The 21,861-nt window shown below is 37.3% G+C and overlaps 1 protein-coding gene across 6 annotated transcripts in view; it reads left to right on the top strand.

Annotated features, from left to right (window-relative positions):
• The window catches only part of TRPM3 (transient receptor potential cation channel subfamily M member 3), a 590,787-nt gene that overhangs the window by 152,880 nt on the left and 416,046 nt on the right, over positions 1 to 21,861 (top strand). The window lies entirely within an intron of this gene.

Consider the following 21,861-nt stretch of genomic DNA (forward strand, 5'->3'; position numbering starts at 1 on the left):
AACAGATTTATTTGGTCATAAGCTTTCGTGGGTAAAAACCCCACTTCCTCAGATCAAAGAAATGGTTTTTTTACCCACAAAAGCTTATGCCCAAATAAATGTTAGTCTTTAAGGTGCCACCAGACTCCTTGTTGTTTTTCTGGATACAGACTAGCACAGCTACCCCCTGATACTTATTTATAATGCTGCATTGATAAGTCTGTCAGAATTATTCTTATTAGTCCTGTTTTCAGAGTTGGTAACTTGGCTACAAAAACCTGCTTGAAAACTAAAACTTGTTGTGCCATGCTTCAAGTGGTTGCTTCAACTGTTTTTCAGAATATGGAGAGAAAAAATGACTAAATGTTCACCCTGAGTCCTAAGCTTATTTTTAAGGTGGCATGCAGAAGACATACAGTGCATTAGCAAAAAAAAAAAGTGCTAATCTTAATGTTATGACCTGTCTACTTCCAGACATTGTAAAAAGGAGTGGGAAGTGACAAGCTCTAACTCTGATGCACAAATAGTCTTCCAAAATGTTTGTACATGCAACGTCAATTCCGGCACAATAATTTAAATCTTTGAAATCCACACTATTCAAATTTCTTTCTTCTGATAGGAGGAGGAATTGCTACATGTCCTATAAGCCGTACTGTCATAAATATAAAGAGAAAGGTAAACACCTTTAAATCCCTCCTGGCCAGAGGAAAAACCCTTTCACCTGTAAAGGGTTAAGAAGCTAAGACAACCTTGCTGGAACCTGACCAAAATGACCAATGAGAAGACAAGATACTTTCAAAGGGGGAAGGGGGGGAAAACAAAGGGTTCTGTCTGTCTGTGTGTTGTTTTTGCCGGGACCAGAGCAGGAATGCAGGTCAGAACTCCTGTAAAAAGTCAATAAGCAATCTAGTTAGATATGTGTTAGATTCTGTTTTGTTTAAAAGGCTGATAAAATAAGTTGTGCTGAATGGAATGTATATTCCTGTTTTTGTGTCTTTTTGTAACTTAAGGTTTAGCCTAGAGGGATTCTCTATGTTTTGAATCTGATTACCCTGTAAGGTATTTACCATCCTGATTTTACAGAGGTGATTCTTACACTTTTTCTTTAATTAAAATTCTTCTTTTAAGAACCTGATTGCTTTTTCATTGTTCTTAAGATCCAAGGATTTGGGTCTGTGTTCACCTGTGCAAATTGGTGAGGATTTTTATTAAGCCTTCCCCAGGAAAGGGGGTGTAGGGCTTGGGGGGATTTTGGGGAGAAAGACGTTTCCAAGTGGGCTCTTTCCCTGTTATATTTGTTAGACGCTTGGTGGTGGCAGCAAAAAAGTCCAGGGACAAAAGGTAAAATAGTTTATACCTTGGGGAAGTTTTAACCTGAGCTGGTAAAAATAAGTTTAGGGGGGTTTTCATGCAGGTCCCCACATCTGTACCCTAGAGTTCAGAGTGGGGAAGGAACCTTGACACGTACACAGACAGAAATAGTTGTGAAGCTAAAAATAATTCATACACTTGAGAAATTCCTGCAGAATCTAATTCATGTCTGACCTATAACCATAGTGTTTATAGCTCAGAAATGACTTGCTAGCCATACAAAGTAGTACTTGCTTCAGTGTCTGCTGCTAGTACAGTTTGGGTATAGCCTTCCTCTGAGTTATGGATTAGATTACCAGAACAGTACAAGGCTGTTCACTCTTTAATGTAAGAATACCCAACAGTCGCACACTGTTTTATATTGATCCTCTTTCCCCACGCACACTGTTGTACAATAAACCTCTTCATTTTGAGGCCGCATTTTTTAATTCTGCATGGCTCATTCATTTTCCTTCTTTGTGTAACCTTGATCCACTCAGGCTGCTGCAAGTGTTGTTCAGTGAGTGGGTAGTTACTGAAGACTTGTTGGCATGGGAAGGTTGTAACGATATAACTTAAGGTGTGAATTTAAACCAAAAATAGTTGAATTCATGCAAAATTTTGTGTGGACATTTTTTATTTTGGTATGAGTGACTTAGTTTTGTTTAGGTTAAGCCAATTAGGAAAAGATTTAACTAAACTGAAGTAAACCACTATTACACATATGAATAATCACCCAGCCTTTTGCACAGATTTCACTATAACAATTTAAACTATTTTAAGTTATGCTGGTACAACTTTCTCCAACAGAGAGGCCCTGAATGCTCAGTGAATGAACGGAGCTGCTCGAATTGCATCTGCAGTTCATCTGATAGCCGTGGAGCAAGATATGGAACTCACTAAATGAATGTCCCTGCAAGGTGTTTCTGTTGAACAGTTGGAGATTTTATTTAAGACTTAATTTTAATGCCTTGAAAAATATTATTGTAACACTTTGCTGTATCATTGGAGTGCACAGAACACGTATGGTTAAACTGCCATTTAGGTCTTCATGAGGAAATAATGGATGCCCATGTTTCACTCCGTTGCCTATGTATCAAAGCACCATTGTCTCTGCTTATACTCTAACTATTCTGACTGTATTCTGTGTAGCATTAAAAAGGTAAAGAAGATACCTTAAAAATCTAATTACCACTATAATATCTATTGGAGAGAGGATAACAAGATTGTCAAGTTGTATGTGAATGAAATATTCAAGTACAAGCTGCTTATTACATAAGTAATCATATCACATAATGAAAAAAATTAAGAACTAAAGATTTATAGTTTTCAAAAAGTAAAAGAATTTATGAAGTATCTTTTCCCCCTCTGTTAAAAAATTAATCCACCTTCCCAATCTACATTGTTATCTAGCTATGATTTTTGGCTTTCATGTTTTCGTTTGGTATCACTCTTTGATAATACCAAAATGAATAAATGGACATCCATCCAAAAGGCCAAATTAAGGTGGCTAGATGTAGAGGCATGCTGGGATGGATGGGATGTGGTGTAACAGCTGTGGTGTCTGTGTAGGTGGGCATTATACCTTTGCGGCATGGGAGTGTAATGCTTCAGGTGCACTGAAGGGAGTGCATTCCTGTGCAGGCTTTGCTACTGCTTGGAAAAATCCTGTGCTTTCTACCCCAGCACAGCCAATTATTGTTTGAAGGGGTGGAGTAATGCCCACATCCCACACCACACTAACATATCCTCCATCTGGACCATTGGACAATGATGGCAGTGCTAGACCCACTATCTGAAACAAGGATGTGTAGTTTTCCTAACCATCTGTATAGTAAAGTTGCCATTCATTCTGCTGTATGATTGTGTCTGCTAAGTAGAGTTGATGACGGAGTATAGCTGCGCAAATAACTAATTTTTTTGGTTTGGTAGCTGAACCAAAAAGTAAAATAATTTTTGTTTACGATCAAACAAAATGTTTCATTTGATCTGAAATGAAATGTTTGGGATTTTTTGAACTGTTTTAAATGAAGTAAATTTCTAAAAATAAGTAGTTTCAAATAGAAAAAATGTAAATCTTTTATTTCAAAATGTCAATAAAAATGTTTCAATATCTTCAGAATTTATTTTGACTGACACAATTCACCAAATGTTTCAGTTGAACTAAATGTGCATTTTTCAGCAAAAAAGTTTCAGCTGAAAAATGTTGTCTAGCTATAGACTGAGGGTCATTAAACCCAGGAACAAGGCGCATAAAAGTAATTCGATAAAGTCTTTGGTAGGGTGAAATTGTACTGCTGGTAGTATTGATGATTAATTAGTTCACCATTGTTATGGCATATGGGCTGCATTAGTAGGAGCTTGATGGCATATTGGACTGCATTAGTAGGAGCATTGCCAGCAGATTAAGGGAAGATAAGAACAATGGACCATGATTACTGCAATCATGCCCTGAATCCAGATTATGCGGGAGATTCTGTTTCTCTCCAACATTAGTGAAGGATTTGGAGATGGCCCAGAGCTCTGCCTTTAATTTTATCCCAACAATCTGTCATATATTCTGAACAGCACAAATAGAATTTTACTTCTGCTATCAGATTCTGCATTCTCCGTGAAGAACTACGTAAAGTTCATTATTTCTTTAGAGATTTTATTTCTTACAGATGTTATTCAAAAAGTTCAGCTTTGACTAGATTTCATGCCATGGATCCACTGTGTTCCATCCATCCTTTTTGTTTCCCATCAATCATATGAACAACTTGTATAATCAGGGAAATGAAATCAAAGTTGCAAAGGCTCAGTATTTGAAAAGCCTTATTAAATATAATACACTGCCATATGCTGAAATCCAAAAGATGCTCCTACTGATGGGCAGTTCTAAATAGTTTTCAATTAAATGTCCATTATTTAATTGTGGCACCTTAGAGACTAACCAATTTATTTGAGGAAGTGAGCTGTAGCTCACGAAAGCTTATGCTCAAATACATTGGTTAGTCTCTAAAGTGCCACAAGTACTCCTTTTCTTTTTGCGAATACAGACTAACACGGCTGTTACTCTGAAACCTATCATTATTTAATGTAATCCCATGTACTCTGTGAGCCACAAAAGTGCCGTGTTTTATTGAGTCCTTCCAAATATGATATTGCAGTTCATTTCCAAAGAAAGGGAGGTTAAACATATGAATTATTAAATACTTTCAGATGTACATTTCATAAAAAATTAAAAGATTGAGTAAAATAAAAACCAACATGAACTTTCACCCAAAATGCAAACTGAATTTAAAGAAATTTTCGCTCATGGATATTTGTGTCATGTTAAAGAAAATAAGTCATGTTTGTGCACACCCCATTTCTCAGAACCAGTCCAGAACAGTTGTGCTATTTATAATAGTTGGCATCTATTGGTTATGGGCCCATGAAAGGAGCACCCAAATGATCTGTAGATTTATTGAAATGAAGACCTTCCCATAAGTAATCATTTCTTAAAGGCAAATTTGCTATCAAGCCAGACATTTCTTAAATTCCTCTTACCCCTATGTATGAAAATTTTCAGAAGGTCAAAGTTATTAAATTATCTACAGATAATGTGCTTCCATAGTCTCCTTTGAAAATCCCAGCCAATGGGAATATTGTTTTGATCATTTTTCAAGAACCTGTTAGTATATGCTGTACAGTTTTCCATTTTTCATTAACCTTATTGACGTACACAGTTGTAACATTGGCTAGATAGAAAATTGGACCTTTCTCTGAACACTCTGCTGGTGTTGTAATTACATGGCTGTCTCAATCTCCTGTGAATATTCAGAACTATCTACACTGTTGGAAGTATTATTTATCAGTTATTGAAATGTTGAAAGCAGATTTAACTGCATCAGTTTCTGGCCTTGTCCAGAATGTTAATTAGCATAAGCCAATAAAGTTATTTTTCTGCTGAAGCCTGTTTGGCACAAACATATCTATCAGAAAATCAAATAACCTTTTTCACTCCAGAAGGAATTCTGAATAGTTTTACAGAACATGTTGAGGGATCTGCGTGGAACAGTTCTGAATTGAAGTTTCCCTTATGCACTTGATTGTGTAAGCATGTATGGAATGAATTTACTCCATTGTCAGATACTATATTTATAGTTTCAGGACTAGTTTTATGTCCATGCAACTTCAGTAAAATCATTGGAGAGAGTTGCAGTAGTCTAACACAATGAAGAATCAATCCTACAGTAGTAAACTTGTAATTTATAAAGCAAATATAGTTTGTATTTGACAAATTGAATATGAGTCAACAAGATGATGCAGTTGCAAAACAGGCTAATATCATTCTGGGAAGTATTAACCTGAGCGTTATATGTCCGACATGGGAGGTAATTATCCTGCTATACTTGGCACGTAAGAGACCTCAACTGGAGTAGTGTGTCCAATTTTGGGTGCCATGCTTTAGGAAATGTGTGGGCAAATTGGAGAGTCCACAGGAGAGGAACAAAAATGATAAAAGTTTTGGAAAGCGTGACCTATGAAGAAATGTTAAAAAATAAAATTGGGCATGTTGTTATTCTTGAGAAAAGACGACCCAAGGGGGGACCTGATAAGTCTTCAAATCTGGAAACAGCTGTTCTAAAGAGGATTGTGATGAGTTGCTCTCCAAGTCCATTGAAGGTAGGAAAAACACATAATGGGCTTTTAATCTGCAGCATAGGAGATTTGGAAAGTTTGGAATAACTTTCTAACTATAATGGCAGTTAAGATTTGGAACAGGTTTCTAGGGAGGTTGTGGAATCCCTATCATCTGAGGTTTTTAAGAACAGATTGGACAAACATCTGTCAGGGAGTGTCTAGGTTTACTTGGTCCTGCCTTAGCTCAGTGGGCTGGACTTGATTCCCTTCCAGGCCCACATTTCTGTGATTTTATAAGATGCCTTTGGGCCTGACCCTGCAGTCCTTACTCAGCGAGGAATTTTTTGTTTAGATTTCAGTCTTATAGAAACTGCACACCAAAGGCTACCCTCCAAACCTATAGGAGCAGTTCACGAATATTTAAAAACAAGAGAACATACGTGATAAAAGTAAAAATGAACTAAAGCAGCAGCACTTCTTCCTACCACATCATTTTCATTAGGCCTGTGACTAACACAGCTTAAAACTCCCTGAAAAAATTCCTACACCCAGTTGCTTCAGCCAACATCCACTCACAGTATTACACTTTGCCATGTGCCCCAAAGGTCAACAAATTCAGGTTATTTTGGATCCTAGGGAAGCAGATTATTTCAAAAGAAGGAACCCTTCACAGAGACCACTCAGCTAGCAGTTTCCTTGATAATGATGGAGAATCATACACAAGGACTTCTGCTGATATGGCTATGTCAGAATGTCATGGAGAGAAAGAAGCAGTCTCTTAAATCTCAAACTATCCAAGGCCTTATAGGTCAAAAAAGCCCTTTTAAACTCTAGAAACCAGTGGGCAGCCAGTGAAGATCACAGAGCAGAGATAATATGTGCTGTCATTGAGAGTCACCATTTAGCACAAGGGCTGCCATATTCTGCATCAGCCAAAGCATCAATAGATTTAATTTATTGCCCCATGTAGAGCACTCTGCAGTAATCCAGTCTCAAGGTGGCAAAGGCATGGATCATGGTACTAAGAACAGCATCTGGAAGAATCAGTCACAATGTTCTGGCTAGGGACTGATGGTTATAAAAAAAAGCATTCATGGACCCTGACATACAACACATTTTATTTTATCTGCGGTACATTTTCACTAAATAATCTGAGTTTTTTTTTAAAGTGATCAAATTCATTTTAATAATGCAATACTATGACAGTTGTCTGGGAGTTTGACCTGAAAAAGGACTTCAGGAGCGAGATATGAAAAAGTATGCAGTGTTGTGTGTGTGCAATGACAATTGCATTGTTGATGTAATCTCCATAATCTCTAATGCCCCAGTGGACTAAAAACAATACTCACTGAAATATTAGTGGCTTAGATGCCATGCTGATGGGTGTGGTATAAAAACATAAATAAATTACACAATGAGAATGAAATATGAGGTGCTTAGCTGGAATAGAACAAATTCAAAATGTGCTCTCCTTTCCGTATGTAAATGGTTATGAAAATATAACCAAGTACTTTCTGGATTGTGCTACTCCTTTGAACTCTGATTTAATTCCCATTTAAATTGGTGGAAGTACTCCCACTGATTTCAATTAGTTTTGGATTTGGCCTGTGGTTATCTTCTTTTCTATTGTATTTTGAAACCATATACGCAGTGGTGGGATGTAGGATGAGCTACTATAAATTTTCACTTATTGCATTTTTTGAAAGAAAATAGTCCCTTTGCAGAGCTTCCAGTTCACTATGTCTCTCATTAGTTGCTGCAAATGTTTTGTGCACTTCATGTGCCTTTTTAGATACCACTATTGGTTAGAGTTACTCATCAGTAACCCTGATTCTGTGCTGAAAATTCAAGAAACACCATTTGCATTGTGTGCCACTTAGTATTAAGATATATCTTCCAAAACTGCTTATGCTTGTTTTGTTTTGTTTTTTCTTCAAAGGTATTTCAGTTTTTGTGATACAAAGTTTGTGTCATTCGAAGGTGACTAAACTACACAGCTAGAGTGCATAGGCAGCTACATAAACAGCCCCTATAATATTGAGAGATCCTTGGAGATCTGCATAGATATTTAAATATATTGTAACATCTGTGTGACTTGACAAGTGATACTTAAATGATAATTCACAATTCAGGGCTAATGAAAAGATTCATCCTTTCTATTGACCTGCAAATAAATTTCTTTAAGGTTAATGTATTCTATGTCACAATGATCTCAAAAATGTTTTGAAGTTTGTGGACTGAACATTCTTATTACCATTAATTACAGATACATTTTCAAAATATAGCATAGGAAGAAAATAATGCCTAGTCTTATATAGATGGATGCCATTTATTCTGCATATTAAGTTTTGTGTACTTCACCCTTTCACATTATTTTGACAATTTATCTTCTGATGGTCTCTGTCAGTAACTTTACAAAATTAATTAACTGGACTCTTTGCCTTTATTAGACAACAATACAATGTGTTATCACAGAAAGGGGGAAACGAATGTTATACATGCAAGTATGTGTAGAGTAGAGCTTATTATCAGTGCACTGAATTTTGAGATGTGTTTTGAAAGCTACTACACTACATCCTATGGAGATAAGCAGAAGGCAAAATAAAGATTAAATTCTTTATTACCGAGCCTGTTGAATTTTCACAAAAGTTGCAGGTGTTAGCTCTGGTCTCCTACACACATTCTTATGAATTTGGCAATCACATTCAGCTTATTTCAGTTGACTGGTAATTTCTTGTCTCCCCTATTGTTCTCTTCCTGGCAGAAACTGTTTTGCTGTATTGTTGTGCACTGTTAGCTACGTTGTTTTGCACCAAGACATCGCTGCATTTCAGTTTTGGATTAAGTGATCCTTTTATAGTCTGTAGATTAAAGGCTGCTATCCTTTCATTTGCATTCGTGCAACCCTCAATAATTTATGTAGGATGTGCATACACACAACTGACATGATCAGCAGGCCCCAGTTTTAGGCCTTGATCCTTATCAGTATGTACTAACACAACTCTCTAGTTGCTTGGAGCCCCATTAACATCAATCTCATTGTCGCTATTCTGTATGATCAGTTCTACATTTCAGACTAGATGGATATTATCCATAATGCTTTGTAATGAGAAAATTACTTAGATTTTAAATGGGCTATTGACTCCAGATTGAGTTTTACATTTATCACACAGTCTCATTTCTGACTGTCTCAGACTGGTGGTGACAGTGGGATTTTCACATATATGTAGCTACTTTCCCAAGTTGTGGCTTAATCCTCCTCCCATTTCTCTCTCTGGTGCTTACTACCACTAGAATCTGAAGCAGCTTCTCCCCTGTCCATGTGTGGGTCTGGTCCTGAGTTCTTTTTCTTAGCACCTACGTGCCTCCACTCAAAGTGACTCCTCATTGTGCATGATACACAGTGGAGCTGTCCCTTGAGAAATCACTTACAATACTACTAGCTGGCAAGGAGTGTAAACCCTGTACACACATGACAATAAGGTAAACAAAACAAACATCATCAAATGCATGGCACAACAATAATAACAGCACAACAGAGGACAGACTTGATTGGGCACAGGAAAATAAGATCCAGGGAAGGAAAGGGTAAAGGTTAACCAGTAATTAACAAACATCAGTAAATAAACCAGTGCCCTGACTCCTAAAACTCTCAAACTCCTCCAACTGCTCCATCCTCCCTGGCATGTCGTGCCACCTGAGCCCCTCAAAATCTCAGAACAATGCAAAAAACTCCCTTTGGGGGAAAGGAGAATTCAGCAGAGACTCTGAGCCATGCTTGCTCTCTTAGCTTCCAAACTTACCCAAAGAAAAGGAGAGGGGGGTAAAGCCAGGCTGTCTCTTCCCCAGTTAACTTGCTGGAGTCTGTGCAGCCAGGTGTGTTGTTGGTCCAGTGCACTGCTTGTCCAGATCACCACATGCTGGTGCTCATCATGTGGCTACTCCACAGTCTTGTATGTCTTTTTCTCTTAAATATTGGTACTAATATGTTCTTTTTCTAGGCATCATCTTCGGTCCTTATGATGAAAGTAAACAATTATTTCAATATGTACATGTTTGTTTGCCCCAGGTTTTCCATATTTGTGCTGGTATGCCATTGGGACCAAAAGTTTTCTTTCTTTTCATGTTGCTCAAGGCTTCTCTAACTTCTAGGACTGGTACCACCAGACCCATGTTTGGTTTTTATCATACATCATGGTTTCCTGGGATTCTTTTCATTCATAAACCTTTCAGAGTAACTTCTCCACTGTTTTCTTAATCTGGTTCTCATTGATTAACATGCTTCCACTTTCATCTTTAATGACTTTGATTTCATCAGTGTCTTTAGTTCTCTGGTCATGGGTGTTTGCCAGTCCATATATTTTTTTTCCTCATTCTTCTTCATTTCAAGATTGGAATATAAATCTGGGAAAATACACACGTGATTCAGCATATACACTAAAATGCTTGAAGAGCTCTCCTGCTCTGATCATAAAAAGCTTGCAGAAAGGGCTCTCCAAAAGTTCGGAGTGGAGTTGGTAGAGCAGAAAAACAGCACCCAACCCTCCTCCTCAACTCATAGTTTATCTGACATGCCCCCAGAAGCATCATCTAGGCGGAATTGGGCCCGACAAGTGTACATATGTACTAGTGAAACTCATTTGCTTTGTAGATTTCCTCAGCCTTCATGGCAGATCATGTGATGTTATCTACTCCTGCTTGATAAAGATTAATAGAGATGAGTAATAATTTATGGTGCATTTTTGGAGACTGTAATTTTCAAAAGAAATTGGATGGTTTTTCTTCTTTTGAGAAAATATTAGCAGAAAGAGGTTTCTAGTTTTTCATCTGCTGTGTACCTGGTAAACCCAGGCACCTCATGCTGGCACAAAAAACAAAAACAAACTTTATCAGTATCTTAATGTTGATGCAAAACACAGGGTCGTCCCCCCCCAGTCATCCACTACTATTGTTTTTCCCACACTACCTCTTTTATTTAATCCACATCACAGAAATACTCAAACAAGCAGGCTTTAAGTGTTTAAGTTCTTAAATTTACATTTTATACCAAATATTACTCAGCATCACACTGCTGAGGTATAGCATCTGATTTAAATATCAACTCATATTAACTCAACAAATACTAACTCATGGTGATTGGCTGAATATCAAACAGTTATTATCTATACCTAAAGTATGTAAGTAATGTCATGTTGTCATGTGGGTATTAACCATATCAGGAATTGCATAATGAGGTGACGCATCAATTTCTGCTTGAAAGTACATGGTATAAATGCACATCCGTGGAATCATTTGTTCAGACTGCTAAATTAACCCTATCATCTAGAATAGTGAGCAAAATATTCTATACTCTTAGAATAAAAAGTTAGTTATTGATTGTGAATCTCCCCTCTACCATGATGCCTATAAAGCACTTGATAATGGTGAGGCAGCTGGCATGGTGTGACTCCTTATTACACTTAATTTTCAGCACTGTTGTGTTACCATATTTTTTATTGTAAGATGTTGGAGGAGGTACTGTCCTTTTGTTATATGCGTATAGTGCCAAGCCCAATGTGGGTTAGGGCCTCTGTGTTACTGCAGTAGAAATATTTAATAATATTCAGACCAGTTATTTTAATTAGGGTTATATTTTATCCTCATATGAGAGTTGCAGTCATCCATTCACTCAGGGGCCTTCAGTTATATTTCAGGTAGGCCATTATGCTATTTCCTTGTGAGACTCCACATAGGAATTAAGGATCTGGACTGGGGCCTAAAACAGTCAATTCAGTTCAGAACAGTTTCCATAGTTGTTAGCAACTTGTGTGTTACTAGCGTGAGGATGCTCCCTCCTCCCTGCACTCAATAAATAAATAAAAATAGATGGCAGGCTGTTCCAGGAATAGACAATGATGGGAGAACTGTGCTTCTGTCCTATCACTTCTATGGTGTTCTCCCTCTCTCTTTCTAAGAAAGGGGATAACTTTATTCCATAATAAAGGTCAAGGGAAAGCTTTACTTTGACATTTCAGTTTGACACTTGCATGAGGTATGCTCATTCGCTCAGTTTTATAGTTAGAAATTCCATGGTTCAGTATGATATTGACAACACATTGTGCTTTTTTAATTTCATTGTAGAGAGCAGTTATGCATAACAGAGACTGGAATTTTAGTGGTACCCAGCCTGGTGAAACCAGGCCCCTCTCTCTAAGGGATTTAAAGATGAGTTGGCTGTGCACAAAGCATTCCAGATGGAATCCCATTAGGAAAAACAGTAGCATAAATGATAGGAACCTTTATTTATTTCATGCAATGGATGTTTCTAATTTCTATCAGTGCTTTTGTTGCTGTCACAACTGTGACTTACTGATACTGAATGACTGAATCATTTGGAAAAATAAAAGGAGGACTTGTGGCACCTTAAAGACTAAGCAATTTATTTGAGCATAAGCTTTTGTGGGCTACAGCCCCCTTCATCGGAGTTCAGTCCCCACTGTACTTTAACAGAGTTAAAATCCTGTACATTATCTTATTGAAGAAAATGTTTTCCTTCTGATAGGATTAGTTTCAAACCATTACACACATTTTTTCTCTGTTTTGAATATTGTAGAAATATGACATATTATGCCAAATAAAACACCTGGGATAGCAAACCATCTTATTTTGTTACTTCCTTTACAGTAATTTATGTAAAATGTAGTGAAACTACTATATGGAGCTCAAAATATAAATTTCGGTTGTCATGGATACACACATGAGGAGGCTTTTTTTTATAAATTTATTATGAGTCTGACAATTTATTTTTAGTACATAACAGTAGTTTCTCCCAAAAAGAGAGATGATGTAACGAGTTTCATTATTGTTACTCTTATTAAAGCTAATTACGTTGCCCTTTTCTTTTTTCTGCTCACAATCCAAAGATATTTTATAGCCTACAGGCGCACTGTATTGTTTGATGTCAAAATGGCTGATCAGGGCTCAAGGGTTTTCTTTCACTCACTTGACTCCTTGTGTGCCAATAAGCCAAAGATGCTTAAAGTGTAAATTGTATATTGTTTACAAACAGTTAGCAGGTTAAAGTGCTACTGTAAAATAATCCAACAGGAAAAGGCATGCTTTTGGATTTGCAAATGTTCCAACTGCTGTTTGCTGCCTTAGTAATTAAATTAGATGAGGTATACAACATAAAGCCACATGAGCTAAATGATTTATGGAACTTTCTCATGTTAGTAAATAACTTCTCGTGCTGTGTGTTGTACTTGGTTATAGTTTCTACTTTGCATATTCAATGAAGTACAACATGCACTTTGTTCAATATGCTGTTCTTTTATTTCTGAAAAATATTGGTTAATCAAATAACAGGAATCTTGATGAGGGATTATTATATCAGAGAGAAAATGGGAGAATAAAAAGAGGAATTCAATAAGGATAATTCATGATAATAAAAAGAAAAATAAATGAAGCAAAAACATGACTTCTTTAAAATTTACCTCTTTTAAAACACAAAATGGAATTACAGCTTACTTAGTAAGTGGCCTCTTTTGTGGGTATTTAAGTGTCAGATAAAACAAAATTCTTAAAAGAAAGGAAGGAATTGAGCAACATTGTTTAGAAATCAGTGAGCAGCTACACAAGTAGCAGAAAGACAAATACACACCCAAAAATCAGACTGGTTATTTGGGTTTCATTTTAAATACAGAAGTAATTTTTAAAACAAATATTAAATGTTTTTATGCAACTACATTGCATCAGGATTTATTCACTGTCATTTTCCTGATTTCCCCCTCTTTCCTCCTGCCCTTTCCTACCCCAGTATTCTGTCATTCTCAAAAACAAATAAAATAAAAATTGCAAATTAACTTACATGCTATGGCATAATGGCACACACAGAAGAATGACCCTCTGTTCCATTAAAAAATCACTAGAGCTATTTTCTCTAATTCTAAAAAGTAAAGTATGTGTTCTATTGATAACAGGAACTTTAAGCATAACAGGATAGGGGGTGTAAAGCATGGTGTCAACAAAACCAGCAGAATCAGTTCATTTTCCTGGAAGTGGGCACATAAATCACAAAGGAGAGAGATTCTGTCCTAGGTTATTAAGTAGCGCTAAAAGCGTTTAAGTAGGGAACCAAACCTCACACTCGTGGGGGAATCTGTCCTGGTAGGCATAATGCACTGTTTACTTTATATAGCCGTTTGTTAACAGAATATAAAATGGGATTCACAGAAATAAGAATTCATTTGTCCCTAAAAATTCAGAGTCATAGTGATAATAGAGGAAGGGTTTGAATTTACAGGCTAGGTAGAAGAGGATTCTTTGCTCAGAGAGCAGCCCCAATGACTACACTGTAAATACTCAATAAGGACTACTCTCATGAACAGGAGTTTCAAGGTCAAGCCCATAGGATTGTCACGGCATGAAACCTTCAAAACTTGCAACAAATGTTCTCATTTTTCTCCATGAGATAGAAAGCATTCGTAGTTTTTAATACTATAATTATGGAGGCACCTGTTGTGGATCCAAAGTTAAGATTTAATTGAGTTTTGCACTTAAAGCAGGGATTCAGCATCTTACGTATGGAAAAATAGACTCTTCATCTCAAAATTAGAGCACTTAATCTTAGAGTATAGCATGAATTTTCCGAAACTTTTCAAGTAAATCTATGTATTAGTTTAGTAGTTAATATTAATTATAAAATAGATCATTTAAGAAATGTATTGGAGAGAGTCAGAGAGGTTTTATAATAGCGGTAAGACTTAGGCATAGTGATATAGTAGAAATCATATTTTTAGGATGTTTGCAAAAAGCAATAGAGTAAGTGAAATTACATTTTTCCCCCCAACTGATCTACACCAATTTCCTTTTCTTTTGCCCTGTTTTCTTTCCTTTATTTTTTTTTCAATTTGGTTGCTACAGCTAAACAGTCTGTCCCCTCCTGAGAGAAGCAAACAAGCACTGTGTGGACTAATATACATCAAGGTTGGTGGCATGTCTGTTTTAAATCAGTGAATTTATTTAGTCAATGAGAAACAGCATTATAGCGCTATTGTTCCATAAGCTAAATTAGAACGGTAATTTGAGAGTTTATTTTGCAAAGCAATGTTACACCACATTTTGTTTGATTTCTGATTTAAAAAATTAAAACCTTATTAACATGGAATTATTGCTACCCTCCATACATTGCAGAGGATCACATGCAGAAGCATTTAGTAAACAGGCCCCATAAGTAATACATTTCAAAAGAAGGCTTTGGGAATATGAGTAATAGCTCTTAAAACAGACTAGTTTTATTAAAGTTTTAAAATATGAAATTTACATGTTGTAGTATAAAAGATCATTTCTGAGTTTAATTGCTGATCCCCTGACTTCAATGGCTGGGCTCCTGCAAACAACTAAACTATATTAGCTACAGATAGATTTTTAGAAGAAAAATTGTTCAAATCTTTAAAAAGCAAATTTCTCATAGAAAACCACCATTAATGGGGCCTCTTTTGCCCTTACTAATAGGAAATGCTGCTGTTACTGGAAAATTAGACATGCTATTGATCCACTGTTCAATTCCAAATAGGATGTTACTGTCACAGAGGGAATTACACAGACACAAGCAAGCATAGATCTTTCAAGGATCCTGTTGTGTGTCATACCAACTGTTATGTTCACAGCACACAAACAAACAAATTGCAAGGTCACAGTCTTTTACTTCTTAAAGTCCAGAACCACAGCCCACAAGAACCAAAAACAGAGAGTGCGTGAGCTAGCTGTTCTATAAGACAGAGAGGCACAACTCACCACACTATGCTTTAGGCTGACTCTTTGTAGATTGATTCCTGAAAGACCCAGATCACATGCTTCCCTACAGGGCCCCCTTGCCTGCAAGCGGGACTAGGAATCCTCCCTGACCTCTGAAATGGAAAGTGATATTTTATCATTTTCACTCAGTTTTCAATACGCTATACAAAACGGAATTAGAAATAGTTTGGGGTGTAAGGCAGTGTGGTTGATTTCTGTGTTTCCAGTTCTCTATGTGACTAATATGTTTTGTGTAGGGTTGGGAAGACTTCTGGTAATTCAATGCACACAGCTTGTCTCATCTTGTACCTCCATCTCCCATCATGCCTACAGCACCCTGTCATCTGACAATGGTTAGGCACGTGGCAAGCTGAGACTACTGCTTATTATGCAAAAACATGCTTGCTTTACTGTTGCTTCATCCCATTCCCATCCACCTAGTTCTTCTGTTTCGTGGGCCTGTTGTGTCTTGGTATAAACATAGATAATTAGTTTTCTGGTGCAGGGACTGTCTTTTTACTACAAGTTTGAATGGTGTTAGGCCTAAAGGGGTGCTGATCCTTGATTTGGGTCCCCTAGCTGCTACTGTAATACACAGAAATAATGATTGAAAAAGTAATTGCAGAAACATTTTCCAAGGTAGAAAAGGGACTTTCTTGTTATGGTTTTCTTTTAAGAACCTGATTGCTTTTTCATTGTTCTTAAGATCCAAGGGTTTGGGCCTATGCAAATTGGTGAGGATTTTTATCAAGCCTTCCCCAGGAAAGGGGGTGTAGGGCTTTGGGGGATATATTGGGGGCGGGAGATGTTTCCAAGTGGGCACTTCCCCTGTTCTTTCTGTAACACTTTGGTGGTGGCAGCTTTTAACCTCAGCTGGTAAGAATAAGCTTAGTGGGTCTTTCATGCAGGTCCCCACATCTGTACCCTTGAGTTCAGAGTGGGGAAGGAACCTGGACAAGTGTATGTCCCACTCCCAGCCGTCTTGTTTTCTCCAACTGTCAGTTAAATTTTCCAGAATTTGTGTCACTATCCAAGTGTTTATAGTTTTTTTTTAATGAAAAGACATATATTTCTCAAGCATGCACAAGTGCAGGATGTAGGGAAACATATATTAGTGTTGGATGTGCCTAACAAATTGTAAAATTTTGAATATGGAATTGGTTACAGATGTAAAGTTGAAGTCCATAGGACTCAATAAGGTTTCATAATAGTTCAAAAAGAGAAAAAGTATTTTTTAAAATTACAACGGTCTTATTTCATAATTTAGTTAACTCTCATTTTTTTTGTATTTTCCTTTTGTTTATTTTATGGAGCTTTCTGATCTGAATCTCACTTTTAGTTCTTTGATGTTTTGCAAAGAAAAAATATCAACTGCTACAGCTGGGCCACTTCTTGCTGAGGAGGATCAACTATTTCACAGGCCAAGCTTCTTTGTACTAGTTGACAACAGTCACTAGTGCTCAAAATGCCCGTGGAGTGTAATGATGGAATGTTAGTAACAGTAACTCTTGAGTGGATTTTATTTTTCAGTCATTGACATCTGTGAAAACTGACATCTGTCTGAAACATCCATAAAAAGGGTTTTAGTGGTGCTTCCAAATACATGTATTCCAGGACATCTTTGTAATTAATATTAACATCTTTCTGGAGACTACTTGTTGCTATATTGGTTGTTAGCAATATAACTTTGGGTGAAAGACTGATATTGACAAACTCTCTTCACCTACTCCTAGGTTACATTTGCTTGTTATGTGCAATCCATCACTGTAGACATTTCCTCTTAAGCACAGAGTTGTTCCTTTTTCTTTCTTCTCTTTGGTGATGGTTTTATTTACTGGAACAGACCCTTAGGTATATGTATTCTCTGGCAGTATTAATTAATGGAACACACACAAACTCTGTTACACAGCTAACTGAATAACTGCAGAACAAACTAGAGGCACTCCTGGGTCAGCTGCCTGCCCTGCTGAATATTGGAGACAGCAAGATGTTAACAGAGATGTGTATCCTCAGGTAGATGAATATTGTGACAGTCAAGGGGAGCAGCAGGGCTCTCCCACCTCCCAACCAAATGAGTCTGGGCTGAGTGATAACAGGAGAACAGTCAGCTGAGATAACCACTCTGGTATAAGACACCTTATGTTGGCCCTAATCAACTTGGGGAGGGTAGAGATGGTGCAGAAGATATGGGATATAGGATGTAGTATTGATCCACATGGTCAAGGAGTAGACAAACTAGTGGTATATGTCTACAAAGTGATGTCGATAGCATGGTGTGTGCGCAGTTATGGACAAAGAGCAGGTGCCGAATGACCTTCTGGACAGGTACTGCTAGATATAGTATAAAGGGAGACTGTGAGGATATGTGTACTGTTTAAATCTCAAACAAGAAGTCAGGTAGCACAGAGCTTGGTAAATTTCTAGGCAGAAGCTCTACAAGGAAGTAGAGAGACAGAACAAGCTTTAGAGATGGATATTACTGTTTTCCTTATTCTACTAAAGTTCCTTGTTTAGTGTTAAAAGAAAATGTAACATTAGTGTTTGTAATTCTTTGCCATTGTCATGTGGCACAGGACTCCATTAGAACTAAATGTGACTGTATACATTTAAATTACTGAAAGGAGTGAGGTATATGTTGCAGAAAGTTGTCACTCTGTATCTGTCCACTGTCCTTTAAATGCAGAGGAGCTCCTTGCCTAGTGCAAGGCTGTTGCCATTTTTTTTCTCACCTCATATGCATAACAGCATAGGGCAAATCACTGTTTCTCTCTCTCTCTCATATGCAAACTTTATATTTGTTTTGCTTTCTTTATTATGACCTAAGTCATCTAGACTAAAAAAGTTCACTCTTTTTTGAATGGGAAACATGGTAACCTGATGGTTAGAACAAGGAACTGGAAATTAAGTTTACTAGGTTCCATTCCGTGCTTTGTTTATTAATTTTCTGTGTCAATATAGGAAATTCACTTTGACTCTCTCTCTCTCAATTTACTCATCTTGGAAATTAGGTACTAGATGATCTAACATAAATGATTCACTGGGGAACTTTGTGACTTAATTAAGTGATAAAGAACATTTCAATATTTAGATGAAATGGGACAAGTAAGTACAAAGTACTAAATAATAAAAATGAGAGTATATAATTGCATGAGAATACAAAATGTAACAGACAAGAAATATAAAAATATCACATGACTGTATGCAACAAAAGTCAGAAAAATACTGTAGTACTCGGGTAAGGACTTAGACTTATGGCTCATTATTATCAATAATGGAAAGGAAATCTAGTTGAGAGGGAAGGGCAAAAAGAATGTTAGAAGTTTAGAGGGAAAACTGGAACTGACTGTATTCTAGAAAAGTAAATATTAAAAGGACATATGACGAGCTTTTCAATACACTAAAAGGATGGGCATACAATAGAAATATTCAAATTATTAACGTTAACAACAGCACTCAATAATATATAGTTAACAAGGAAACAGCAAAGAGCCTAAACATTTTTGTTCACATTATATTAAGGGTACATTTGTAAATAGTTAATAGGTATCTTGGTAAATAGTTAATCAATTGTTAGAGATTGTTAGAATCTAGTTGCTCAATAGGTTGTCTTTAACTATGGTCGTATGTAACCATTTATAACATGTTCTACGTATGTGCTTGTAACACTCTATAATATGTGATATTCATGTCTAGATTTTGAACATGTTTGTAACATCAATCATTTTTCAATACTTTATGTAGTCTTAATATAACATGACCAACGTGTGTGTGTGTGTGTGTGTGTGTGCACGCATGGGATAGTTAATTTGTGAAACATCTTAGCAAAGGTAGCAGTAGAAAAGAGCAGCAAAGCTATGTTCCAAAAACATCTAACAGCAAGAGCTGTGCAAAACTTCAATCAATTATTTATTCTAAATCCAAAACACAGGCTGAGTTGCACTTGAGTTACACAAGCTTCAAGTAAATCTGGGTCAATTTGTGTGTTAAGATGGATGCCACATTAGACTTGGGGAGTTCAGATGAGTTTTGTGGCATGTTCGCATTTCCAGTTTGTTAGAACACAACTTTCTGGGGATGCAAAAACATGCAAAGCAAAGTGGGAAAAAATGGTTAGCACTGAACTTTGTGAATTTAAATTTAAAGGTAGTGAACAAAGATGGTTATTATACCATATTTGTGAACAATAGCTACTACTTATATACTGCAGGGGTGACCACCCTGTAATGCTGGAGGACAGTGTTGTCAATAAGAGAACTTTTATTTGATTATGAATTGAAAATATTTCCTAAACCTAAACACTGTGACTTTTAAACTCAAGCTTCTGAGTCAATCCCGTGACTAAAGGGAGGTGGGCAGGGGGGCCTCAGGAGTTACTCTCTTGCGAGCAGCAAGCTTTGAGCAGCTGCTGTCTCTTCTCTTTGGGCATAAGCATTCGTGGGCTAAAATTTGTTAGCCTCTAAGGTGTCACAAGTACTCGTTGATTTTGTTGATGCAGACTAACATGGCTACCACTCTGAAACCTGTATCTTCTCTGTATCTGCTGCTCAGCAGCTCCCCTGCTGACTATGTGCTGCATCACAGGGGTGGGAGAAGTGAGTTGCTTCGATTGTCTGCTTGCCTGTTGGACTATGAGAGCCCCAGGGAGAGCAGGATAGGATAGGAGCTTGAATGGCTCTGCCTGAGCTTACGGGAGTGCCTATTAGCAAAGGATACTGCAGGACTACCTGGGAGAAGGGGGAAAGAGGTGAAGCACAGAAACAACAGCCAGTTACACTTCCTTGATTAAGCAGGCAGAGTGCTCTCTCTTGTGCTAGCTGGAAACCTTTCCCTAGGGACCATACGTCAACTGGGGATAGATAGCCAGAGTACAATGCACATCCTTCTCACTCCTGATAGACACCTCTCTCTATGCAGCTCCTGGTGCACGGCGTAAGAGCCAGCTATGCTAACGTGATGTCTGCTGGAAATTTTCCCATGCTTAGAGAGAACTTGATAATAGTGAGGCAGCTGGTGTGCAGAGACCGCTGCCTGTCATGCTGACCAGTACTGTCATGTTTCCTTTTGCTCTCCTGTCTGTCTGTATCCACCTGTTGTCTCTCATCTTGTACTTGGATTGTAAACTCTTTAGGGTAAGGACAGTCTTTGTTCTGTTTTGTACAGAGCCTAGCACAGTGGGGTCCAGATCTGTGACTGTACCTACTAGACACTCCCTCAGTGCAAAAAAATAATAGGGGAATCTTGAGCAGGGGGCATGCTACTGGCTTCCATTCCCTTTGTGCTGACTGAGTGATGCCAAGGGAACAAGAAACAGGACAGTTTGCTCTTAAATATTTGTTAGCAGCAGCCCTTTGATCTTGTTGTTATATATTTGCCCCCAGGCTAAAATGGTTGGCCACAATCAATATACTGTAACTAGTTTGGATTTTATGGAATGTCAACCATTCTTTCATTTTTTTGGTATTCTTATATGTGCTGCTTTCATGTATTGTACGTAGGGATATGTGCTATGGTAGATGTTTATGAACACAGGATTGTTATGTGAGATTATGGAAATTGACATAGAAGAGCTTTTAAAAATACTTTCTTTAGGTACCATGGCAATCTTTCTTGTCAGCTGGCAGCAACGGAACTTGCCTTAAATTGTTATGATTTTTGTTTGGCACTTGACAAAGTAATAGGTCTCACTGTAATGGTAGTGCAGTAACTGTGTCGGAAAGGGGGAACACTTTAATCTGAACAATGGCAACGCTAAATTCAGTGCTGCTATGTTATAACAGCATTTAATAGAAGGATAAAGTCTGACGTGATTGTTGCACCTCCATAATCTTCTGACGTAGAGACAGGGAGCCTGGTTTTCAAAAGAGCTGATCACCGACCGTTGCAACAGAATTCAATGACAGCTGCAGGTGCGCGGCAGTACCACTGGTTGAAAATCTTCAATTTCACAATTTTTCATTACAGTTTTGACCAAAAAATGGATTAAAATTCATGAGAACTTTCATGAAAATGGTGTCCCATTTTTCGACCAGCTATTCTCAACACCTCTGAAAATCATGCCTTTGGAGCTTGAATCTTCACTGCCACTCCCTTAGATTACTTACAGCTATTCAATGTGTGAATTAGTTACTATTCTGATTGGTAGCAACTATC

Source organism: Natator depressus, chromosome 5 (assembly GCF_965152275.1).
Source record: "Natator depressus isolate rNatDep1 chromosome 5, rNatDep2.hap1, whole genome shotgun sequence".
In the NCBI taxonomy this organism is placed as follows: domain Eukaryota; kingdom Metazoa; phylum Chordata; order Testudines; family Cheloniidae; genus Natator; species Natator depressus.